Below are 25625 nucleotides of genomic sequence, written 5' to 3' on the forward strand. Positions count from 1 at the left end.
TTAGTCTATCAAAGAAATGCATATTTCTCATTGCAAGACGAATAACAAAGCAGTATAATTGTTATTATTCCTCATGCATTTTTAAAAATGTAAATGTAAAAATTTATTGCTGTTTAAGATACTTTTAGATGTGAATGTGAACTGTGTACATGTACTCCAAAAGTAATGAATGCTAGAATAAATAAAGCAAGCATGCTAGTCACTCTTCATATGCAAATGTCTCTATTGTCTTTATTACCTAGACATAAATGATAATTACAGAATAAAGCAGCACAGAGATTTACATTTTATGCATGCCTCAGGTCACTTTTTAGCCTTGGGATCCTCATTCCTCCTCTTCTATCTTCTTATGAAACTCCCGACTCTTTACTCGGAGCTTGTTGACCTGTGACTCTGCAATGTCAGCCCGCTCCTCGGCTTCCTCCAGCTCGTGCTGGATCTTGCGGAACTTGGAGAGATTGACATTGGACAGCTCCTCCTATGTAGGGAAAGGGAGTTGTGAAAACACCAGGGAGTGTATGGACATTTAATATCTGAAAACCAGGCAAATAAAAATTTAAATGCCACAGCTGGGCAAGCAGGTAAGGCTCAAAACCAAGGTAAGAAGCTGCTCAGGGCGCTAAGTGTGCCAGTAGAGAAAAGAACATCAGAGTGTCAAAAAGGCCATGGCCACATGACACAAAGCATTGTGTAGGTGGAGTTCATGGCAGAGTCCTGAACAGACTAGCAGCTGCTTCTGACACCCAGGGTAGGGTAGGAAGAAATACAGGCGGGAACTGAGGCTTAGAGCAAAACAAATAGATCTGGGGAAGTATAGTTCCTCCCAAACCCAGCAATTCTTACTCTTACATTCCCCATTGTCATGTAGCAGCAAATGCATCAGAACAGTCAAGGTTTCAAAAACTTGGGACAGAATTAAACACCAACACAGAATTCCACCTCGACCAGAAGGAAGTCTGGGCTTAATCAGAGTGGTACTTACAGCCTCCTCAGCTTGCCTCTTGTAGGCCTTCACTTTCATTTGCAGCTTGTCCACTAGATCTTGGAGCCTGAGAATATTCTTCCGGTCTTCCTCACACTACAGAGAATGGCAAGTAATAGAAACACTTGTTTGCCTTTTTCTCTGAATTTCATAATTGTGAAACAGACAGAGTGACTCTCCTTACGGAGCATTGCTGTCCAGAAGGACAGAGGCCAAAATCCTGTTAACTGTGTCACTTACTGAAGTACAGAAAGAAAGCCCTTTGGAAGGCAATGTGCCAACATTTTGACTTCCTGGAAGAAGAGTGTGTCAACACAAAGAAACCTCTTGCCTTACCTGGTAGGTCAGCTCCTTCACCCTCCTCTCGTACTTGCGCACACCCTTCACGGCTTCAGCACTGCGCTTCTGCTCAGCATCAACCTCCCCTTCCAGCTCCCGCACCTGCAATAAGAAGCCCATCTTTGGAGCTTCACTCCTTGGTATCTCTCCAAGGGACATGCTCACTCATGCACAAATAAAAGTCCCACGCACTCTGGCCTCCAGCTTCTGGATTTGCTTCTTGCCTCCCTTCAGGGCCAACTGCTCGGCTTCATCCAGACGGTGCTGCAGGTCCTTCACCGTCTGGTCCAGGTTCTTCTTCATCCTCTCCAGGTGGGCGCTGGTGTCCTGCTCCTTCTTCAGCTCTTCTGCCATCATGGCCGCCTGATGAGAGCAAAAGGCCAAAGCCACTTTCAGGCTGGAGACATCCTGGGGACTATACATCCACTGTCAGCAGTGAGAGGAGCCCCTAACTCACATCTGTGATGGCCTTCTTGGCCTTCTCTTCGGCATTGCGGGCTTCCTGGATCGTGTCCTCCATTTCACCCTGAATTTGGGCAATGTCTGTTTCCAGCTTCTTCTTGGTGTTGATTAAGCTGGTGTTCTGTTGAAAAGCAACAATATCACAATTTTCTTTTTGTTAGCTTGCAATATCATATCAAGAACATTGCATAAGTGTTGGTTTTTAATGTAAATTGTGCCATCAGGTCACATGGGATTCTGTTCTAAAGGAACTGCTGTGGTAGCTGTTAGTTTCTCAGCTATGATGGGCTTTCGTATTTCAAGAACATCCTCCATAAAGTCTTTCCTCACTATTTCTCACCAGAGAAGGAATTTAGACTTATAAGGAAAAAAGACATAATCTTTCCTTACCATTTTCAATCTAGTGGCAGTAAAAATTTTAAATGGTGTTATAGAATACTGATAATGACATTGATAAATTATGTTAATGACAGTATTAGTGTATTCCTATTTTGTTAATGATCAACCTAAGTTTGACTTTGCAGTCTCAAATGTAAATGTGAAAGCTGTTGAACTCAATTTAAGTTGTAGAGTAAGACCATCACTTATCTCTCTGAATTTATCACTTTTAAGGTATCCCCACTATAGTCTAGTGAAATTCATATTATATCTGCAGTTTAAAAGTCACTTTTAATATTTGTTATCCATACTGTGAAAATTAAAATGCATTTTACAAAATACTGTTACAGTTCAGCCAGTCTTGAGTTATTTTATATGCATGGAGCAAAAGTATAAATACTAAATATATTTATACACTGACCTGGGTATGGAGAAGCTGCACACGCTCACTTGCATCCATCAGTTCCTGCTCAGCCACCTTTCTACACCTCTCTGTTTGTTCTAGTGCTGCCCGAAGCTCCTCAGTTTCAGCCTGCAACAGGTTTGCTCTGCGCTCCACCATGGCCACCTGCTCCTTCAGGTCCTCCTGTGTCCTGAGAGCATCGTCCAAGTGTATCTGGGTATCCTGTAAAAGAGGCAAGAGAATTTGCAAGGTGGCAGTGTGTGCTTGGGTGCCAAAAATGTCAGCGAAGGCTCTTCTCTTTCTGTAGCTTTGCTGAACAGACCTTGAGCACTGCCTGTGTGTTTCTCAGGTTCTTTTGTGCCTCTGCAGCCACGCGGTTGGCATGGCTCAGCTGGATCTCCATTTCATTCAGGTCCCCCTCCATCTTCTTCTTCAGACGCAAGGCTTCATTCCTGCTCCTGATCTCAGCATCCAGGGTGCTCTGCATGGACTCCACAATTCTGAGGTGGTTTCTCTTCATCTGGTCGATCTCCTCATCTTTCTCGGCTATCTTCCTGTCAATCTCAGACTTCACCTGGTTGAGTTCAAGCTGGAGGCGCAGGATCTTCCCCTCTTCATGTTCTAGGGAAGCCTGAAAAAATATAAAAATCAGTTAATTATATAAATAACAATGTCATTAACCTTACATGAACTATTCTCTTGAAGAATAATGTACAGCATGAAATCTGAGACTGCAAGAAAGGACAAAAAAGGATTGCTCTGTATCCAAAGACTTTAATGGTGTCCCAAATCCTTTTTTCCTGTGCCTGGAGTTTATTCTCAATGCATATAATTTCATAAATGGTATCTGAGGTAGCTAAACTGTGTTGTAAGTAAACAATTAAGAACAGAAAGCTGTACCTCAGCTTCCTCCAGGGAGGCTTGGAGTTCAGATTTCTCCTGCTCAATCTGCTTCTTGACTTTCTCCAGCTCATGAATTGCCTTTCCTCCCTCGGCAATCTGCTCCGTGAGGTCGGCAATCTCCTCTGTGGGAACAAAGACCAACAGCATGGTCGGGCACAGGGCAGAATGCAAAGGGCCCTGCCACACCGAGGTGACAGGCAGCTTTGCCAACCTGCAGGCACAGACCCATACGGAAAGGTGGTAGTGGTGGATAGCGAGAAAGCCCAGCCAGGAGCAGAGGGCCAGGGACTTACGCTGCAAGTTCTTGTTCTCACGCTTCAGCGTTTCCAGGTGGTCCAAGGACTCCTCATAGGCATTCTTCATCTTAAACAGCTCCGTGCTGAGAGACCGAGACTCCTTCTGGGAGGCTTCCAGCTCAGCCTGCGTTTCCTCATACTTCTGCTTCCATTCTGCCAGGATCTGAAGAGAAACAGGACCTCAGTGTGGATGTGGCAATCAGGAGGGGATGCTCTGCCCAGGAACCCCAGGCCTGGAGCCCAAAAGACCTTGTCAAAGTTCTTCTGCTTCTTATCCAGAGCTGCACAGGCAGCATTTGATCGCTCCACATCAATCATCAGGTCCTCCACTTCATTCTGCAGCCTCTGCTTTGTCTTTTCCAGGGAGGCACATTTGGCATTCACAGCTTCGACATGTTCCTCTGCATCCTGCAGGCGCTGTGCCAGCTTCTTCCTGGGAGGTGGTAAGCACAGGTCCAGGTGAGGAAGCAAATGGGAGCTCTGTGGTGTGCAGCCAGTGTGTTTTTCACAAGAGCACATTTAGCCACTTGGTAGTGTGTGATCCCCACTTACACAGAGGTGGAGGACCTCTCGCAGCCAGCCACTGTATTTCTGTGTCTGAACCCTGGGCTGCAGCAATTAACTCTCTGCTATTCACACTAGCATCTGTCTGCTATTCTGTGTGTGGAGAGCTTTGCTGCTTCTGCTTTTCCCCAATGCATACCTGCTCTCAGTTATATTTTCTCTCTTCTAGCACCCCACCCCAAAGCAGAACATTGACTGCTTCCTGACAATATCACAGTGGTGTCCTCAAATTTCCATTTTTAGTGTCTGCTGGCCTTCCCCACATTCCTCACGTACTTGGCCTCCTCCAGCTCCTCCGTGCGCTGAATAGCGTCCGTCTCGTATTTGGTTCTCCACTGGGCCACTTCGCTGTTGGCCTTGGACAGGGCACGCTGCAGCTCCCCCTTGGCTTCCTGCTCCTCCTCATATTGTTCCCGGAGCAAGTCACAGTCGTGGCGAGCAGACTGCAAGGCATGGGCCAGGGCGCTCTTGGCCTGGGGGAAAAACAGTAGTGTGAAAATGAATGGAAATATCCTAGGAAATATCCTGACGGAAATGTTGATGGACACTGGAGTATTCTGCTGTGGGTGATGGCAAGCTACTGAATTTGAAAGGAAGAGCTGGGAGTCTGTAAAAGAGTTAATGGATAGACTGTAGGGAAGGGGGAGCAAAGCTAATATGGGAAGACTTGCACTGAATTACCTAGGCGTTTTTTCTGTCCCTCTCACCTTGTTGATTCTGTGATTTCATATGTACCTGAAGCTCCTCCTAGACAGGAGGATTCCAGCGGATAAGACAGAATTCAGAAAGCCTTCTCACCTTTATCTCTTCCTCTAGGTGCCTCTTGAGTTCCTCAATCTGTTGGGTGAAAGCCTGCTTGCCTCTTGACAGCTGAGAAATCAGAGCATCTTTCTCCTCCACCTGGCGTGAATATTCACCTGGGAAAGTTTGCAGATACACAAGCCTTTTGTGGCCATTGATGACAGTGTTGTAGACATTTAGGGCTGTAAAACTAGATATTTGGCAGACCTTGCAGAAGATTATGATCCCGTTTCATGCATTACAGGGGAGAGAAAGCATGTTGGACAGACCATGTGCCCAGAAGGGTCACTTCTGCATTAACTCTCTGACATTATTCAGATGCACGTCACAGATGTGTATGTCTTACCTGATTCTGTCTGCAGACGAGCTCTTTGAGCATTGAGGTCATTGATCATGCGCTGATGCTCTTCTTCTTTTGTCTTAATCTCACTTAGCTGATCTTCCAGTGCACGACACATCTTCTCCAGATTTGCCTTTGTGTCAACACACAGAAGGTGAGGGGTTAACTGTCCACACTCTTAACAATAGCAGGTGCAAGAAGTTGCATTGTATAGAATTCCATTGGGGCAGAAATACATATAAGGTATTTGTGTACCTTGGCTTTGGAGACAGACTCCATGTTACTGGCCAAGTCGTCAATCTCCATCTTCAGCTCACTCTTCTCCTTCTCCAGCTTCTGCTTCACTCGTTGCAGGTTGTCAATCTGCTCCCCAAGCTCAGCTGTGCTGTCCGCGTGCTTCTTCCGCAGGGTGGCAGCTGTGGCTTCGTGCTGCAGCGTGGCCTCTTCGAGGTCACGGCGCATCTTCTGAAATTCTGCCTCACGCTTCTTGTTCATCTCAATCTGAGCTGCGGTAGCTCCTCCTGCTTCTTCCAGGCGCTCGCTGATCTCCTCTAGCTCCCTCGAGAGGTCAGCCCGGTGCTTCTCTGCTTTTGCCCGAGAGGCACGTTCAGCCTCAATTTCCTCCTCCAGTTCCTCAATACGAGCCTGGGGAACATTAGGGGACCCTTCACACCCATGCCCTCCTCCTACCTGACCTGAGACTGGGTGAGAGAGGGGAAGGAACAAAGACTTGCCTGCAGCTCCTTGATCTTCTTCTGTAATTGCATGCCCAGGGCTTGCTCATCCTCAGTTTTGCTCTGGATCTGGCTGATTTCAAAGTCTTTCCTTTGGGCAAAGCAAACCATGTCAGAGCTCAAAGGAAAAAGACAAGTGCACCAGCACAGCGCTCAGGGGCTCCACAACCACACTTACTTCTTCAGCTTCTCATCCAGCTGCTGCTTATCATTTTCCAAATCCATTATGCTGTCGTGGGCCAGCTTCAGGTCTCCTTCGAGTTTCCTCTTAGCTCTCTCAAGGTCCATGCGCAGTTTCTTCTCTTGCTCCAGGGACCCTTCCAGCTAAGCAGAACAAGACCATCAGTGCTCCGTCAGCCAGGTTTAACTCCATACCTGTCCTGTTCTTGAGGTACGCCTGTGTGCTCACATCATCCACTTGCTGCTCCAGCTTGGTCTTAGCTTTGGTCAGCGTATTGACTTTGTCCTCTTCTGCCTGCAGGTCATCCAGTGTCTGCTGATGGGCCTCTTGGAGGGCTTTCTTCTCTTTTGTCAGCTTGGCAATGGTCTCGTCCAGGGCTGCCATCTCCTCTGTAAGGTTTTTCACCTACAAATGTGAGCAAGTGTCAAAATTTGGTAGAAACAGGTTCACTGGCGTGGTGACATTTTCACTTTGCATTGTTTTGCCAAGTCTTTCATTTATCCTTTGGATGCTCAGACAAGGCCCATCTCAAAATTTTCCAAAGCCAAGGTGTCTTACGATAGCAGGCTCTAACTCCGAGAGTCAGTGATGTCTTGGCCCTTTATGCGACTCCCCATGTGTGTACCTTGTTTTCTGTGGCATGTTTCTCCTTCTCAACCTTGGCTAGTGTTAATTCAAGGTCATCAATGTCTTTCTTCAGCTCTGAACATTCATCCTCCAGTTTTCTCTTCTTGGCTGTCAGCTCAGCATTAATTTCCTCTTCATCCTCAGCCCTCTCAGTCACCTCCTTTACTTTGGCTTCCAGCTGGATTTTGGTTTTGATGAGCTGGTCACATCTTTCCTCAGCATCAGCTAGAGCATCAGCTTCCTGGTGGGAAAATACAGGAAAGCTTATTTAATGCTGAAGGAACAGGTGTGCATCAGTAAGACCTTTTTTGGGATTACTTTTTGGGAAAAGGTTCCTGCGCAATTACATTAAAAATTACAAATTTAGAATATGTTTTTAATCAGGTTTATTTTTTTCTGACCTTTTTCGTCATCAGATACTGCGTCTAGCTCCATTACGTTTTACCTTGCTTATTTCAGGTATGTCGGTGGGTTACTTGGATTTAATCGATGTTTTCCTTTTCTCGTTTGGAAAGTGATTGTATTTTATAACGTGCCATATTCAAATTTATGTGGGAGTATTGAGAAAGGTAAATAATTCTACCACTGAGGAAATATTTGAAGCTCCCATTCATGATTTATACCCAGCCGATGCAGTCAGGGGAGGCTAGAACAAGATTCATCTTTCCCTGAAATGGACACTTCAACTCAAGGGTATTGCCTAAATGTTGCCTGAGTTTCTGAGAGGCCAAATGGCATTGTAGACAAGCGTACAAGGCTGGCACTTGTGTTGTAGGATGTAACGGGCATCTGCATCTTCTGGGAGCAGTAGCTACAGGAGCTCAGGGGAGGTATGCCATAAGAAATGGCGCTAGACTCTCCATTTTGACCACTGAATTAAGGCAGAGTAGCTGGTCAATTGAATCACTGTCCCTACTCCACTAACTACACTGCAGTGACTATAACGAGGCTTTATGTCATGAACTCACATGGAGACATGTACATGTAGGCATTAAGACTAAAAAGTCATTCTTTAGCTTAACCTCCACTTTGTAATAGTGAGACTGAGTGGGGAAAGAATGTGGCCTGAATTTTACCTCTAGTTACATGGTATTCAGCTTAAAATATTTTGTGAGGCAGTTTAGTGTGCAGTGTGAGAGTTCTGTAGTATGAGAGAAGAGTTAGATCTTATTTACTCATTTCCCCTATTAAAAAAAAAAAAAAAAAAAAAAAAGTAGAATAACGTTACTCACAGCCTGCACTTGGAGCTGCAGATCATTTTTCTCCTGCACCAGTTTCACCATTTTCTCCTCCAGCTCCTTCCTCTTTGCCTCAGACTTTGCAAGCTCTTCTTTGGTTTTCTCAAACTCTTCCTTCATGTTGGCCATCTCCTTCTCAGATTCTGCACTCTTCAGCAAGGGCTTGATCTTGAAGAACAGCTTCATCCAGGGCCAGTGCTTGACATTCATGAATGCACGAATATTATACTGGATGCAAAAGATGGACTCCCTGAAGCATAATTAAAATGTACATTGAATATTTTCAGTACGACAAGTGCCAACACTTTCCCCCAAGTACAGTGACTTTGAGGATGAGGAATGCCTACCTCCTCTCCACCATTCTCCGGTACTCCACTCTCATCAGGAAGCCCCTGCACCTGGCCTGTGTGCGGGTGATGAGCTGTGCCAGCTTCTCATCCCTCATCTCCTCCAGGAGTCCCAGCAGCCCAGCTTTGAAGAACACCTTGCGAAAGGGAATGTTGCAGCACATCACTGTCACGTAGAGCAAAGCACAGACATGCAGTGAGTGAGTCAGGGAGGGTTTGTACCTTGGTGTGGCCAAATTTGTACTGGGTGTGGTCCACATCGATTGACCCAAGAAGCTTCTCAGAAGCCTTCTTGCTATCAATGAACTGTCCCTCTGGGATAGCGCTGGCATTAAGCACCTTGTATCTGTGGAATGAGAGGAAATATGAATGAAGGCAATCTCAGGTCATAAGTCAACACTGTTCATTGAGACTAACCACAGTCTTTGCAGCAGAATGAGGCTGAGGAAGTTGGAATTTCATCCCTTGTTTAGGGACACAGTTACAATGAAGTCCCAATCTGATAACAAAATTAAGGAAACTTTTACTGTCTTCAGGTGATCAGTCATAGATGAAAAGAGGACACTGACCTCCAGCCATTTCAGTCCGATGCCTTTTTCACTTAAACTATGCTGTAGAAAGTTGCTAGAGAGGAACATTGCCACTTTGTGTATGGGAAGAAAGCATCTTCCCCTGAAACCTGCAGCTGATACAATGGCCAAAGCACTCTATCTGAGTTTGTAATTTTTGTCTGAGAATGTGTTGTACCCACATTCCAATCTGCATTTTTTAATCTTGTAAGCATTGGCTTGTGTAGCTCTATTGCGCTTCCATATTCAGAGACACTGGCAAAGTTTGACTGTTTGATGAACAGCAGTCAGTGAGGACACCTGACTTATCTCTTCATTTCTCAACAAGTTCTTTTTTGCTAGCCATACATGTTGCCTTTGGTTATGCATTCCAGCATTTTCCCCTTCTTTCAGTTATAATCAGATAGAGTTGGCATCAAAAAATAACCACAAATGTTAAAATACTGAAGATGTACAACTTATGCCGTAAAGACAGGACGGAGAGCAGAAAGGAGATTGACCTCTGTTTGAAGTCTGCATAGAGGATTCTGCTGGGGAAACCTTTCCTGCAAATTCTGATCCCTTCCAGCACACCGTTACACCGCAGCTGGTGTAGCACCAGTTCATGCTCCATAGCACCTGAGTGAATAAGACAATTATTTGATACTTCATAATAGAGCATAGAGAATAATGGCTGCATCACACTATGATTTCTCTCTACTTGAGGTTCTTACCAGGTGTTTTTGTTTCATTTGGGATGATGCAACGGACAAAATGGGGGTGAGTGCTCCGTAGATTCGTCATCAGTTTGTTGAGGTTCTCCTGTGGGTTCATGAGCAAAGATTTTTCATTAACAAATGGTACCTCTGCAGTTATTCTGTCAGATGTTAGAAAAGTGTTGGAAAGAAATAATTAATTTATTATTCCCACCTATAGCCATCCCAATTTGAGTTTTCTTCTGCCTTTCAGTCTTGAGCATGAAAGAAAGTCACAAAACTGTGTATTGTGTTTTCATGAGACTGAGGGATACATCCACTCAGACAGGACACCTATGGAGAATGGTGACCAGAAGCTCCTGGCAAAAGGCGTAATTCTGAGTGAAAGATGATTCTTTGTAATAACCTGATTCTCACTCTATGGAAGACACTGACTATTGATGAGAACAGAAACAAAACCAGAAATAGGAAAAAAGGGAAGAGGGCCAAGGACCAAGTTTGCAGAGAATGCTGGGAAACGGAAGCTTAATGGCATTAAATGCTACTTGTGAGGATATATTTGACAACGGTTGAGCAGGGGAAGACAAGAAAGACTCCCTATTCACTGAGAATGGGGGTCACAAGTTGTAGATTTCTGTACAAAAAAAAAAAAAAAAGGCATGAGTGGCAGGTCTGACAGCACCCCTTTCTAGAATTGTTTTTAAAAGCAATCCCATGAACTATCTCTGATTTTAGCCATCATTTTTACTAGTTAGTTCTTAACATTTCTCAGTTCAGCCCTGGTTTGGAGCAGGGCAAAGCTGCTCAGACAGCTATCTCTTTCACAGTGTGAAAAACTGTTCAGGATACCAGATAGTAGCTAGATGCCACAGGTGCTGAAACAAGAGTGTTTCCATCTGCCTTAAGCTCTGTCCATTGGTGGAAAAGTAACTGGCCCTGGCATTTCCCTCTTGCCTTGTCTTCATATGTATAATCGTGTGCAAACAATTATGTGTTACGTGTTATGTATTATCATGTGAAAATGCACATATATTCATATGTGCTGATCCAGACTTGAGGTTCCCAGACACAGGTAGCCAGATCCACCATTGTCCTCCCAAGGCAGAGGGAGAGAGGGAAGAGCTTGATCGTACCAGCTGGTGTACTCATGAGTAAATGAAACTAGCCTGACCTAAGTACTTCTTACAACATTTGAAGAAAAGCGAGATCAAGATGTATCTTCCTCAGCTGGCCTCAGCTGACTTGCAGTCAGCTCTTTTATGAATAACTGAAGAGATGTTCTTGATGCAGAAAAATGTTAATAGGTGCAGTAAAATGGCCTTGTTGGAGTTAGTGTGAGGTTTAACAATCTTCAGCTTAAAAGAAAAGAGGGAAAAAATAGAGAGAATGACTTTTGTACGTACCCTGAAAAGAGCTGATACTGTCTGGAAAGAAGAACCCTTCTTCTTGCCACCCTTCTTGCCACCACCACCACCACTCTCTGAAGAACACCAAAAAAAGATGGTTTTACAACTTTGATTTGTAAAATTTTTCTCTATGAGACTGCAAGAAGCTTTTTCATATGTATCAGTCACGCTAAGAAAGGAATCTAAAATGCAGTGGGAAAGAGAGTCAACACTCAATCTAAAGGAACACAGGACCAAAAGTGTGTGATAATCCAAGGGATTATCATGGCTGAGTGGAAGGCCTGAAATACATGTGATCTTTTCCTTTATTAATAAATTCAAGCCATGGGACACTCTGCACAACATGCAGTTTCTTTAGAACACTTGAGCTGATATTCATGGCTCTGGCAGAGCCAGTAAATAAAAATGAAAATATGAATTTCACAGAACTGACCTGCCTCTCCTCCAGCAGAGGCAAAGAGTAAGGCCAGTGTCTTCATGGATGATTTCTGGTACAGCCCCACAACAGTTTCATTCAAGGGATCCTTGTTCTTGTCAAGCCAGCCAGAGACGTTGTAGTCCACCGTGCCAGCATAGTGCACCAGGGAGAAGTGGGCCTCAGCCTTGCCTTTGGCAGGCTTGGGCTTCTGGAAGTTGCTGGACTTGCCCAGGTGCTGGTCATAGAGCTTGTTCTTGAAAGAGGTGTCAGTTGCCTTGGGGAACATGCACTCCTCTTCCAGGATGGAGAAGATGCCCATGGGCTGGAAGAAGCAGAAGGAAGGAGGAAGAGGTGAAAAGGCAGAAAGAATCACAGATAAAGAAATAGCTTCCTGAGTGGGACAATACTAACTCTCTCAGGGATTGTTCTTCTGCTCAGCAGAGTAAATTGTAAAATAATCTGAACTTATGTATTTACAATGTCACATTTACCCTTTCAAGCAACATTTATAAATATATAAAAAATTAATGCATTTCTGAAAAGATTAGGCATTGTGAATTACACAAATACCTTCTCAATGAGTTCAATGCAGGCAGCCAGGTCCATCCCAAAGTCAATGAACTCCCATTCAATTCCTTCTTTCTTGTACTCTTCCTGCTCCAGCACGAACATGTGGTGGTTGAAGAACTGTTGCAGTTTCTCATTGGTGAAGTTGATGCACAGCTGCTCCAGGCTGTTGAACTGCAGAATTACAAATGGAGATTGCTATTAATGTAAATTTAGAAAGCTACGGATAAAGAAGAGTGCTGGCTTTTTGTACCAAATTGCAGGATGATCTGAGAGTGTTCCTCCTTTACTCAGCCAGGAGTTCGGAACTTCATTCAGTGTCTCTTTTGTCAAACTAAACTTTATGCATATGTTTATGTCCCCTAGAAGCTTAGGCTACTTTAATATTTCAGACTTGTCAGTTTTGATATCTACTAGACTGGGCTAATTCTATTACAGGAGAGTCCACAGTGCAACAGTTTATCCAACATTTCCAAATGCTGATTTCAAAGCATGTCCCAAGCCTTCTTAGTACAAATTGTGCCTATGGAACTGGTGTCCCTGCATTAGATACCAAATGCCATGTTAGTGTACTGTTTGTAATCAGTCAAAAAACTAAATTTATGGATTTCCATTGGCATACGTGCAACACAAAAATCTGTTCCCAGCTAAAAACCTGTGGGAATTATGATGCTTTAGTTGCAATCTGAAAGGATCAAACCATTTGGGGGGGAAAAAAAAAAAAAAAAAAAGAAAAGGAATCATTCCGTCTTAAGCAGTTAGGCACACAATAGAGTTACCTCTAAAAACATGGTAACAAAACACTGTTCTTACATCAAAGATCTCAAAGCCAGCAATGTCCAGGACACCAATGAAGTACTGTCTTGGTTGCTTGGTATCCAGCTGTTGGTTGATGCGAATAACCATCCACAAGAACATCTTCTCAAAGACAGCCTTTGCTAAGGCACCTACTGAATTGTATACCTAAAACAAAAAACAGAAGGCTTGTAGTTATCATGCAGAGCAAAAGAGGAAGTCCAGAGATCTGTCAACAAAACAGGGATTTTTGTTACCTGCTGCACAGTTTGACCCTTGGTCACATATTCATTCCCAACCTTGACTCGGGGGTAGCAGAGGGCCTTAAGCAGGTCAGCTGAGTTCAGACCCATGAGGTAGGCAGCCTTGTCAGCCACTAAAGACCAGAAAAATCAGTTGTTAAGGTACTAGCAGGCATTAGTGTTCCTTTAAAACAAGTATCAAAAGGCAATTCTAGTAAAGATAACAAAAGTAGTTAAGACAAAAAAGTAAGGTTTTCGTAGTTCATCATAAGCAACATTGCCCAGTAATTATGGAGCATTTATGTTGGCTATTTTTTCTTCACTTATTCTTAGTTTATTTTGAGTTTCGAATGAAAATTCAGTTTAGAGACATTTAGGTAGGCAGACTTCTCAGTAATAAATGCTGAAAAGAAAAAGAAAACATAAGCCTGGGATGATCATCAGGCAGCAGACAATTACAGAGCCTCTCAAGCAAATACAGTGCAATTTGTTCCAGTGGCTTGTGGTAGGGAAACTTTAAACTCAAGAGAGCACAATGCATAAGTGTAAATTATGCCTTAACGAATCTATGGCTAAATTTGTGAGTTGAAGTGCTATTTTTAGAAGACCATCCTCAAACAAAAAGCTTAGCATTTTACCTTCTGCTATTGCTCTTACTACTGAATTCAAACTCTGCCAGCAGGCACAGTATGCAAAATTATTTGTTCAAGAACGCTTTTTTAATTCATATGGAATCATGACAAAAAAATACAGCGGATTGCAGCGTGAATATTAGACATGATCTAACAGTCTGAAATTGTGTCAAGAGATATTTAGGCTAGAAATCAGGGAAAAAATTCCAATGAGTAAGGATAGTGAAGTACTGGAATAGATTTCATGTTTTCCTCAATGTTTTCAAAAGCAGATAAAGAAAGAAAGATTGCACAGTGAATGGAGTCCACAGGAGGTGGAGAAGATGAACTGCCACAGTCCTCTCCCAGCTTTATGGGCAAATAAAACTAGCAAAAAGAAGATGACTTTGCCACACTGAGAAATTTGTTCACAGGTTCAGAGTAATCCTCAGAATAGGATAACAGTGTCAGTGCAACAGAACTGATTTCAATGGAATCAGTGTTAATGTACACAGCTCCAAATGTTTCCAAGATTTGGTCAGCAAAATACCATCACTTAAGTAAAGTTACAGCTATTATTTGTAGCCTGTTCTACTATTACTATTCATCATTATCAGATTCATTGCAGTTGTATTCCTTGCAGTCATTTTCATTTATGTCTTAACTTTCCTAAAAAAACCCAAACCACATACACACAAAAACAACTCCAGAAAAAAAGCCCGTAATAGTACATGTTTGTGATAGACGTGAATAACTCTGGTTTCATGGAAATAATTCCATGAGCTTTTAAAGGAATGCATTTTTGAACAATTCTAGGCAAAGCAAATGCAATAGACATATCTTAGACGTCTATTTTTCAAACAGAAGTCCTGGAGATATGCTGAGACTCTACAGAAAATGTAGAACATAAGAGCCACAGCTGCAGTATTAACTGATGCTCCTTTTTCCCCCGCCATGCAAAATGAAGTAGAACAATGCTCTCAGTTCAGGCATTATGAGTTGTCTCCAGAATACGGGCTTTGAAGCAGAGCAGCTTCAGGATTCTGGCTTCTTGTCACCTGGAAACAATACCATTAGGAGGTGGCTACAGCTGATGGTAAATGATAGTAGCTACCTGGGTACATAAACTTAAGTCAGTGGGCAGAGTGGCTCCCAGTTCTGTCCCAGGTCTGGGAAGCTGCCATTCAGTATAGCAGTGCCTTAGGATTCACTGGACCTTATACTTGACATAGTTCAAAATAATCTGCATTTTCCACTGGGTTGTGTTCTTCCAGCAAAGTCCTCTGGTTAGGACACACTTATATTCTACAATACTAGCATCTGGAGAAATGTGCAGGCTGAGTCAATGATTCTGACCCTGAATTACTGCCTGTATTAGTGAGCGTTCCGGTGTATACTGTGCTCCGGTATATATCGTGCTGGTACCTTCTGTGCCATCCGGTTCTGCCTGCTCCTCACGCTGCTTCTGCTTAAACTTCAGGTTGCCATAGTGCATGACAGCCCCTGTCAGCTTGTAAATGGCTGTCTTCTCATCTGCAGTGAAGCCCAGGATGTCAATGGCACTCTAACAAAAGAATCATTGGGAGTAAGTACCATGCCTGTTAAAGGTCAGAGTCCGCCTAAGAAAAGTGCTGTGCTGTACTTACATCCGTGGCCATCAGCTCTTCCTGGTCGTTAATGCTGGAACCGTGATCTCACCTTGACTCACATAGTGATAGTCATACGGGTTGGTGGTGATCAGTAACATCTCTGAAAAGAAGGACAAAACACATACAGATCAAATGTAATTGGCACGTAAAGGAATTAAATGTTGTTCCGTGACCTTTTACTGGAGAAGTTAGTGATCTTTCCTACCAATTAGCTCCGGCTTCTTGTTGGACATGATCTGATAGAATATGTGGTAGCTTCTTTCTGCCTTGAGCTGGAAAGTGACTCTGGACTTCTCCAGGAGATCTAGCAAGGATGGTAGGACAGAGTTAGCACAAGAACTGAGGAAGGCTGGAAGGAAAGGGATCGGGCCAGGAGGGTTCACTTACATGTTTCAATGTCAGCAGAAGCCAGTTTCCCCGTGGCACCAAAATGGATTCTGATGAATTTACCCTGAAAGAAGCAGAAAAGTAATTCAAGATCTATTTTACCAATCCTGACGGCAGGAACATTCGAGTCAGTCTGCTGATACAAAAAAAGTAATTTTGTCCCAGTCAACAACTTACAAAGCGTGAGGAGTTGTCGTTCCTCACCGTCTTGGCATTACCAAAAGCCTCCAGCAGCGGGTTGGCACTGATGATTTGATCCTCAAGTGTCCCCTAAAACAGAAATCTTACTATCATGATATAGCTCATAAATAAATCTGACAGTTGCAGGTTCGTACCCCTAGGACCTCACCTGCATTTTGCCAGCCTGCTGTTCTTCCTTCTTCTTATCACCACTCGCTGCAATTGTTGCAAAGTACTGGATGACACGCTTTGTGTTCACAGTCTTCCCTGCACCGGATTCTCCACTGTCAAACCAAAGACAGAAGCAGAGAGCGTGTGGTCAGGCAGGAGGTCCCCTGGCACGGGGCAGCCCCGCGGGGACCCGAGCAGGGAGTGTACATACGTGATCAGGATTGACTGGTTCTCGCGATCTGTGAAGGAGGCAGAAACAAATAGACTTTGTAAATGAAGAACACAAAAAGACTGAAAATTAATGCAGTAAATGTAAGTTATGACAAGAAAAAAATTCTGCATGTTTTTTTTCCTTTGTTTACTCCTAATAATTTTTTTTTAAGTTTCAATTCCTTGCAAATCAAATTGCCCCACATTCTCTACCTCTGAAGATACCCACAACACTCTTGCCTCTAAATTTTAGAGAGATATGGATTTGATAAGTGGGCTGTTAGATGGTTAAGGGATTAGGTGGATGGCAGTATCCAAAGAGTTACAGTCAAAGGCTCAATGTCCAAATGATTAATGAGTCGTGTCTCTCAAGGGTTTGTGCTGGGACCAATACTATTTAATACCTCCACTAATAACATACATAGTGGGACTGAGCACACCCTGAGCAAGTTTGCAGATGACACCAAGCTGAATGGTGCATTTGGTACATCACTGGGAAAGTATACCATCCACAGGGACCTTGACAGGCTTGAGGAGTGGCCCATGTAAACATCATGAAGTTCAATAAGGCCAAGTACAAAGTCCTGCACTTGGGTTGGGGCAATCTCCAATATCAGTGCAGACTGGGGGATGATAGGCTTGAGAGCAGCCCTGCAGAGAAGGACTTGGGTGTACTGGTGGATGCAAAGTTGGATATGGGCTGGCAATGTGCAGTTACAGCCCAGAAAGCCAATCAGATCCTGGGCTGCATGAAAAGTTGCATGGCCAGCAAGGCAAAGTAGGTGATTCTGCCCCTCCACTCCACTCTTGTGAGACCCCACCTGGAATACTCCCTCCACCTCTGGGGTCTCCAGTACAAGAAAGACATGGACCTGTTAGAGCAGGTCCAGATGAGGGCCATGAAAATGATTTGAGGTCTGGAACACTTCTCCTATGAAGAAAGGCTGAGACAGTTGGGGTTGTTCAGCCTGGAGAAGAGAAGGCTCCAGGGACACATTATTGCGGCCTTTCAATACTTAAAGGGTGCTTATAAGAAAGGCAGAGAAAGAATTTTTACCAGGGCCTGTAGTGACAGGACAAGGAGCAACAGTTTTAAACTGAAAAAAGGGTAGATTTAGATTGGATATAAAGAAGAAATGTTTTATGATGAAGGTGGTGAGCCAATGAAACACATTGCCTAGAGAAGTTGTGAATGTCCCATCATTAGAAGTGATCCAGGTCAGGCTGGACTGAGCTCTGAGCAATTGAATCTAGTGGAGGATGTCCCTCCCAGTGCCAGAGGGAAGGACGACACGATTTTTAAAGGGCCCTTCCAGCCCCAACCATTCTATGATTCTGTAATGCTTTTCCATGAACATTGAAAACCCTTGAACGACCATATGCTTCTTCCTTACTGCACTCTATGGTCTTTTTTATCCTGCATACAGTAAATTGTTTCTGGTTTTGGTGTTTTTTTGGGTTTTTTTGGTTTTTTTTTTTTAATTTTTCTGCTACACAGACTGTATTTAGATCAGAAGTAGAGAAAGGGATAGTAAGGATCCACGACAAAGGAATCCTGAGCATGGGTAATAGTTCCGAACTCAGTGGCACAGAGAAAGAAAGGAATGAAAATTTAGAAGCAAAACTAGCAGCAATATATAATTCTATTTCATTTTTTCACATCATGGTTTTATCAAGACAAATCTGAATATCTGTGGTATTGATGTTTCCTGTTGCCCTTCGACAAACTAACTTCACATTGTTAGGCAGAATTTTCACATCACATATGGATTTCATACCTTGTTCACTTTCACCATTTCATTACAGGCATAATTACATCCCTTGCTCCACCTAGTCCATTTGGCTTATTGTTTTTCCTGACACACTAACTATCTGTGGTACTATACTTCCTTTTTAGAAATACTGATGTGAAAAAATCCTGTTTAAATCAGCAGTGATTAATGCTATGACTGAAATAAAACCCTAATGATGTGTTAAGAAAATATCAGCACATTTATCAGGGAAACTCTGTAATTACTTTTCAAATGTCTTTTTGATGGAATCACTGTGACAGCCACTCACCAGTCAGCATGAACTGATAGGCATTGTCAGAGATGGAGAAGATGTGTGGAGGGGCCTCCTGGCGCTTCTTGCCTCGGTAGGCCAACACCACCTCCGGGTTGTACACCGGCAGCCACTTGTAGGGGTTGACAGTGACGCAGAAGAGACCCGAGTAGGTCTGCGAGGAAGGGAGGCAGCACGTTGGCTTCCACTTAGCCTGGCAGAGCAGTTCCTCCTAGCTACCCAGAGGAGGACTGCTGCTGCTACTTACGTAGATCATCCAGGCTGCATAACGCTCTTTGAGGTTGTACAGCACAGCGGGTTCATGGAGGTGGGTCATCATGGCCATGTCCTCGATTTTGTCGTACTTGGGAGGGTTCATGGAGAAGATTTGATCTTCTTTCACGGTCAGGGTCTGTTAGAGGAAAGAAAGGTACATGCATATCAGCTAAGAGCCCAGAGTGGGAATTAAGTGCTGTTTGTAAATCTTGCATTTTACCCACCTCTCCACCTTCAGTCTTGACGGTGACCTTCCCCGATTCTTTGCTCTGGATTGTCCCTTTCACATAGGATTCTTTAGGATGGGCCACAAAGACAGATGTCTTGGCATCGAAAGGCTTGTTCTGGGCCTCAATTCTCTCCTTTTCTGACTTTCGGAGGTAAGGAGCTGCCTCCCCAAAGATGGCCATCTCAGCGTCCGATGACATGGCTGCAGTTTATTGAGTGCAGCACAGCACGGGGCTGAAGTGGAGAGACACACTACAGTGCTGAGTGCAGGAATGAATTCCTTTGTACCACACACCTAACTCTCTGTAGTGTTCTGCTCTACCTATTATTATAGTCTTCCTCTCTGTCTTATCTGCTTTTCACCCTAGGTAACCTTTAATTTATTTAGGTCCTAAAGAAGATAGGTGTCTTTGATTTAGATTATTTTAACTTTCTCTCCCTTATTCCAGTTTACATGTTCTGTTCTTTAGATCTAGTAGTGTTTCAGTAGGCTATACAGAAAAATTGGATTGATTGGCACAATATAAAAATTTTCTATATGAAGCAGCAGAGATAGCAAAGGAAGTCATCAAAATTACAAAAGCCCACTTATATCCTTTCTCTTTTGCACATTTTAACCATGTAATTTGTATCAACTGTAGAGATGGAGCAACATAAGAAAAAAGGTGTGGAGTAAGCAGAAGTACAGGTGTGAATTGTCTATGCTAAGATTTTTCCTCAGTTAGAAATAAGTTTAGCTTCTCCAGTTGTTCTGCCTTTTCCAGTTCAAGCTGATCCTTTAAAATTAACTTTTACCAAAAGAGGAAATCTTCTCAATAAAAAACACTTGGAGGGATTTGACAAAATCTTAACTATATATGTGCTGTTCATTCATCTTCTCTTTCCTGGATTTCTGTTTACAGGCAATCTCCTGTTAACAGTTCTGTGCGGTAAGAGATCAACTATTTCCCAGCAGGTACCAAACAAATGTGTCCAACCCAGTTACGAAAGGGAATTTGCTGGTTTAGACAGCACAGCTTGAGTAGAATTGCACTGCATTAGTATGTATGGATTTGAAGGGATATGGGAAGTGCCTGTACAGCTGCATAAAAAAAAAACATCTTGGAGAGTCTATTCCTATGGAGTAGGTAAATCAGAGTCTTACCTCTTGTGATATCAGTTGTCTCTCAGGCTGGAAGCTGGTCAATACTGAAAAACAGAAATGACAGCTTCCTTCATATTTTTGCACAGAATTCCAAGGATAAGTCACAGGGCAAAAAAATGCCAGTGACTTGAAAGCAGAAAGAAAATCTGTTGATACAGGCAGTCCTTTGAGGAAAGCATTTCCACAAGTAGCAGGAATGCAGTGGGATTTTGCCAGCACCCAGCCCTCCATACTCTTACCTTGAAGCTTTCCGTGGAGACAGAACAGACTTGTCCTACCAGCACTTTTATAGGTTCTGGTTTGCAGATACAACTCCCTCCTCTTCTTTCTTAGGTCAAAAAAATTTTGGCAAAGCATTGTTTGGCAAACTTGACTGACTGCATGATTCCCATTCGTGCTTGTGGATATATTTAGAAATATTTGAAGTCTTACTAGCTATGTGAATAAATCTCCTATAAATATTTTGACTAGGAATCTGAAAGGAGGAAGTGTTGTCCAGCAAACCAAGCAGGACACTGGGACTTGGAATTGTTGGCTTCTCTCCTCCTGACTCCGAATTTCTGCTTGACATATAAGATTTGTGTGCCTCAGGACTCAGCAGTACTGAGAAGGATTACTGTTACAAAGAGGTTTGGGGAGACTCTATTCTGAAATATTCTGGAAATAAAGAATAGGAACAATCTAGTATAGTCTAGTCTAGTATATTAATTCCAAAAGTTTGGACAACAATATTGTGCTTGTGTTACTGCACCTATTTACAACTCCTTAGCTTTTTGCTGGCTATTTTAAAAAGATCAGAGAAGACTGTTTACCACCCTTGATTCATACATTTAATTACATCTTTTACATTCTTCTGAAGTATTGCCAATTGGCTGCAATTTGAAACTGGCTTTTAAAGGTATTGTTTACTTACTTACAGAGGTTTGTGCACTCTGACTGTGCTGGTTTGCTCGATGTATGCCTAGCAGAAGTTTCGGTAAGGTCAGATTAGCAGTGATTACTGGCATTTTGCATCTTTCATTGTTTAGGCAGTTTTAACTCACCAATTTGCTGCTATTGTAGAGACCTTGGACAGCGGCTATAGTTACCAAATGCAAGAATGGGGGTTAGATCACGAACATACCTCCTCTGGCCTTCCCAAGCACAAACACAAACTCCACAGAAATTTAGAGAACTCCTGGGAGGCTCTGGGTCTTAACATGTCTAACCTGTAGACACAACTTTTTTTTTTTCCCCTAGCAATCCAATGCAAATCCTGGGTATTCTAGGTACATTTATTCTGCCAGAAGCCTCGTTCAACAGAAAGTATTAACAAAAGTAACCTAAACCTCACCCTAAGAATACAAATCTAGATCAATAAGGAAGTTTTTTCTTAATCTTAAAATGCCTTGTAATTTCTAAACCAACCAAACCAAAAAAGAATAATTAGTTTAAGCAAAATTCACAAAGGTTTTGGATGCTGTTTACATAGAGGAAGGAGAGCACTTGACTTGTTCTGATATATCAATGATAATGCATTGTGTCTTAAGACAGGCATGTTATTTATCTATGTACAAATAAGTTTAGTTGCGCAGATAGCTTTTAAACTAAGCATGATGGTTCCGGGTGAAGGTGAGCATTAGGTAAACCTGGGAAGAGATGCATTAAGTAATTGGAAAAAAAAGCCACTCACATGGCTTTTAGCAATTCATAGGGAATTTTAAGGATATGGCCACTTTAGGGAATGTGTTGTGGCCATGTCCTCTGGTGCTACAGATACGCATTGGACAGCAGAAAATTTATATCATCTTTTGTGGGAAGGATGTAGGGAGAAAAGGCACAAGTAGAACACTCGAGCTGCTCTATATAATAAAAGTTTGAGATTCATGAGGTGTCTGGGAATACCTTCTGGGTCCTGGAGAGCTGTCATTTCCTTTGCAAAGAGTTAGGTATGATCTGCTATTTGAAGGTCTTCCATGGAGCTAGGATGAGGTGCTGTGATTCTGTACCATATTCTGAAGGCTCACTGTCTCCCTCAAAAGTCTGGGAGGTGAAGTACTGTAAGAAGGGTCAGAGATGATGACCAGTCTTCTCAACTCACTGCTTTAAAAAACTTTCTTATGTTTCCAAGACTGCATGTACAACTGAAATATTTGAGATCAACTGTTATGAGGCTGCCAATGTCTTTCTGAACAATAAATGTAGAGATTTTATAATTTCTGTTTGAAAAATAATACTGAGTACTTGTAGAAATATCATTGAAGAAAATGGAAAGGTCTTATTAATCCTCCAGCATGCAAAAGAGGATAAAGGAAGAGAAACAAAGGATAGATTTTTCCCTCTTCTTTTAATACGTTATATGATTGTTTAACAAAGAACAGACTTGACTGTTCTTTATATGACACATGAAATTAGCTCTAAGTTGGATCTGTAGTTTTTTTATAAACTTGTCTCTGTTGACATAGTGATTCCAAGCTGTGCAGGAACTGAAAGCTTAGCAGCTGAAACCCATATAACTGTAAGAAACCTCTCATCCATTTAATTCTGATTAAGGGTCTCTGTGACCCTGGCAATACCCACTTTTACAGTCACTACTATGTTTATGTGTCTGTCTAGTAGTAGCTGCAAAATGATTCTTTATGTTTCAGCTTCTTTCTTGGGTCCTCTGCACATGTTAATTAAAGAGGATGACTTGGATTCCAGTACACTGGTTCAAAGATCATACTTGTAGTATATCATCCTCCCTGACAGTTTGATGTCTTGTATTGTGTTTCACCTCTTAGGGTAATGGAAATCATCTGGGAAGGTGGCAGATTGCGAGGGAATGACAGGTGACTTGTTTTTCTGTTCCCTGTGTCTTTAACTTCCCTTGCTAGAAACCCGGTAATAAAGGACCACCTTCTACAATGCATGGCTTTCATCTGCCTAGTTCAGGAAATAGGACCTGACACAAATTCTCCCCACAGTGAGTACACCATGAGGTCCCAAAACCGTACTGGGGCCCTGAGTTCTTGTGGATTGCCTTGCTTCTCCATCTAGCTTGAAAAAGTGAGAATGGGGAGACTAACAAGTCTGGAAAGAGGTTCTATCCATTACCTGTGTGGAAAAAGGACTTGCCAAGGCAGAAGCATTTATCCTCACTTTGCTGTATAAGAGATGAGGTGCTCCTCTTACCCCTATCCTGATCCTCAGCCTGCTGAGGGGATAAAGAGCAGTAAGTGAGCTGTTCCTCCTTTGCATAGGATGATTTGGCCTGAAACTCCCTGTGCCATCTGCTGAGTGAAAATGATTCTGCCTGGGGTGTTAACACCAGGTCAGAACACACCAAAGAAAGACAGTCACAGAAGGCATCTTCAGTCCCAGCCAGGAATCACTGCTCTGGTCTTCAATATCAAATTTCCTGCTCTTGAGGAGACTCTTAGAGAAGCAAGGATATTGTCAGATAAACGCTTTCCTAAACAATATCACTACCCCACACTCAGCACTTTCTGGGTCTAAAACAGTTGGTGGAGTGGAAAGGCACAACTATCAAATGTCTTCTGGGAATTTTTCAAGCTCAAGCATCTTTCTTATTTTTGTGGCACATTGATGTTTTTCCCACAGCCAATAATATAATGGTGCAATAGAGAATGAACAAATGTTATGGCAATAGTAGACAACATCATAATGCAAGTATCTGTAGAATCTAAGTCAAAGTGGCCCGATCCATAGTATACCCTCAAATTTGGATTTTTATTGCTTGCAGTAATTTCTGTAATCTTCAATGTCTGGAAAAGAAGAAAACAGCAAGTTATTATGACCAAAAAAAGTGACAATTTAATGTTCTGTGAATTTTCTGAGTAATTTTTCATGTTTGTGACATCCTCACGCTCCCGTTAAACTCAAGACTTTTTACAGAATTTATTAAACTCATATGGTATAGTGTCAACTTGCACTTCAGCCACTTCCTGCTGTTTTCAAGTTTTGAAAAAGATTGTGTAAAAATTTTTCACTTGTGGATGGAAAAAATATTCATTGATACAAAGGAGTGATAGTTCTACTTCTCCTGTGATTGATTGTAGAGATGGACTTCATGCTACTGGCCAAGTCATTGACCTCAATCTTCAACTCACCTTTCTCCTTTGCTAGTTTCTGCTTGATGCTTTGCAGGTTTTTGCTGCCCAAATTTATTTATCTGGAGTAGAAAAAGAAAAATAACTTCATAGAACCACAGAACTATAGGTGGTAAAGGACCTCTGGAGGTCCGTAGTCATGTTTTCAAGTCATGAAAACATCCCACCTCTCAAAAATCTGTTTCTGTGGTGCACTATCCTCTTACCGAAAAACAATGTCCAGGCTGAACCTTCCAAGCCGCCACTTGTGTTTTATCATCAGACACTACCAAGAAGAGTTTGCCTTCATCACTTTTTTAATGGCATGTCAAGTAGTTATAGATTGCTATACCACTCCCCAGTCTCTTTGCCAGGCTAAACTCCTTGTAGGTTGTGTGTGCTGACCAACTTGGTAGCCTACCACTGCACTCTCCAGTTTCTCCACATCCTTCTTGTATAGAGGGAAAATAATAACTTCCTTCAATCTGATGATGGCACTCTTCCTAATGTAGCCTAATATATATATTTTTTTCCTTCACAATAAGAGTGCACTGCTGACTCATATTTGCATTTGTCATCTGAAGATTTGCCAAGGATACACTCCATATCATCATTGGCCAAGGTGCTGATGAAAATGTTGAACAATATGTGTCACAGTGTTGAACCACTGTCCTTGTTATTGACAGCTAACTGAATATCAAACCATTCAATACTATCCTTTGAACTCAAGGGTCCACCTAATTTTCAACAAACCTAATAGTCCATCTGTCGAATGCATTCTTCTGAATAAGATTGCTGTAGGATACAATGTCAAAATCCTTACTAAAGTTCACTTCTTTTTTCCCTCATTCCCCTATTTATTTATTTAATCATAGCAGCAATCTCTTCCAGCACAATTATTTTTCCTTCCTTCCTTTCTTCACTTCACTAGGTGTCCTGTAACTTTTGAGGGCTCCTCAAGTTTTTAAAAGTTACAGAGAGGAAAAAGAGAAATTAAGTAAAAAAACCCTAGAAAAGAATAAAAAAACCTGCTTCTCTACTCATTCTCCCTACATTGCAATGATCAGAGGACAAAAAAAAACAGGCAGAAGAGGGGAAAATATAACCAACAATTGAAAATTCATTCAATTTTGAAGTGAAAGTAATCTATAAATTATTAATGAAACTACTTTTAATCTAGTCACCACTTTGTATTGTTTTTCATGTTGCTGAGGTCACCTTGGATGTAGAGGAGTGAAATTCACAGATTGGAACAACTACATGGTTCATTACATTTTCTGGTTAATTTTCATTTTGTCATGTTCTGTTTTCTAAAAATCTGATTTAAGTGATTTTCATCTTGGAGAAATAAAATGATGAAACAGATAAG

General features: G+C 42.4%; 1 pseudogene across 1 annotated transcript; it reads right to left on the reverse strand.

Annotated features, from left to right (window-relative positions):
• Positions 1–205: 205 nt before the first annotated feature.
• On the reverse strand, positions 206–19257 carry LOC115342331 (annotated as a pseudogene). Its single transcript, XR_003923722.1, has 38 exons — positions 19039–19257; positions 18807–18950; positions 18557–18713; positions 16497–16524; positions 16284–16398; positions 16112–16204; positions 15935–15998; positions 15753–15851; positions 15545–15647; positions 15324–15462; positions 13303–13421; positions 13064–13213; positions 12254–12424; positions 11699–12005; positions 11263–11339; positions 9878–9965; positions 9665–9782; positions 8818–8941; positions 8596–8732; positions 8243–8498; positions 7009–7251; positions 6612–6788; positions 6381–6526; positions 6203–6293; positions 5724–6113; positions 5475–5601; positions 5126–5244; positions 4604–4800; positions 4013–4196; positions 3761–3926; positions 3465–3589; positions 2887–3195; positions 2583–2786; positions 1779–1904; positions 1514–1684; positions 1319–1423; positions 983–1078; positions 206–478 (listed from the first exon to the last, which is right to left on the reverse strand). The product of XR_003923722.1 is annotated as a myosin heavy chain, skeletal muscle, adult-like (transcript).
• Between the last annotated feature and the right edge of the window lie 6368 nt (positions 19258–25625).

The sequence above is a fragment of the Aquila chrysaetos genome, chromosome 5 (genome assembly GCF_900496995.4).
Source record: "Aquila chrysaetos chrysaetos chromosome 5, bAquChr1.4, whole genome shotgun sequence".
Classification (NCBI taxonomy): Eukaryota; Metazoa; Chordata; class Aves; order Accipitriformes; family Accipitridae; genus Aquila; species Aquila chrysaetos.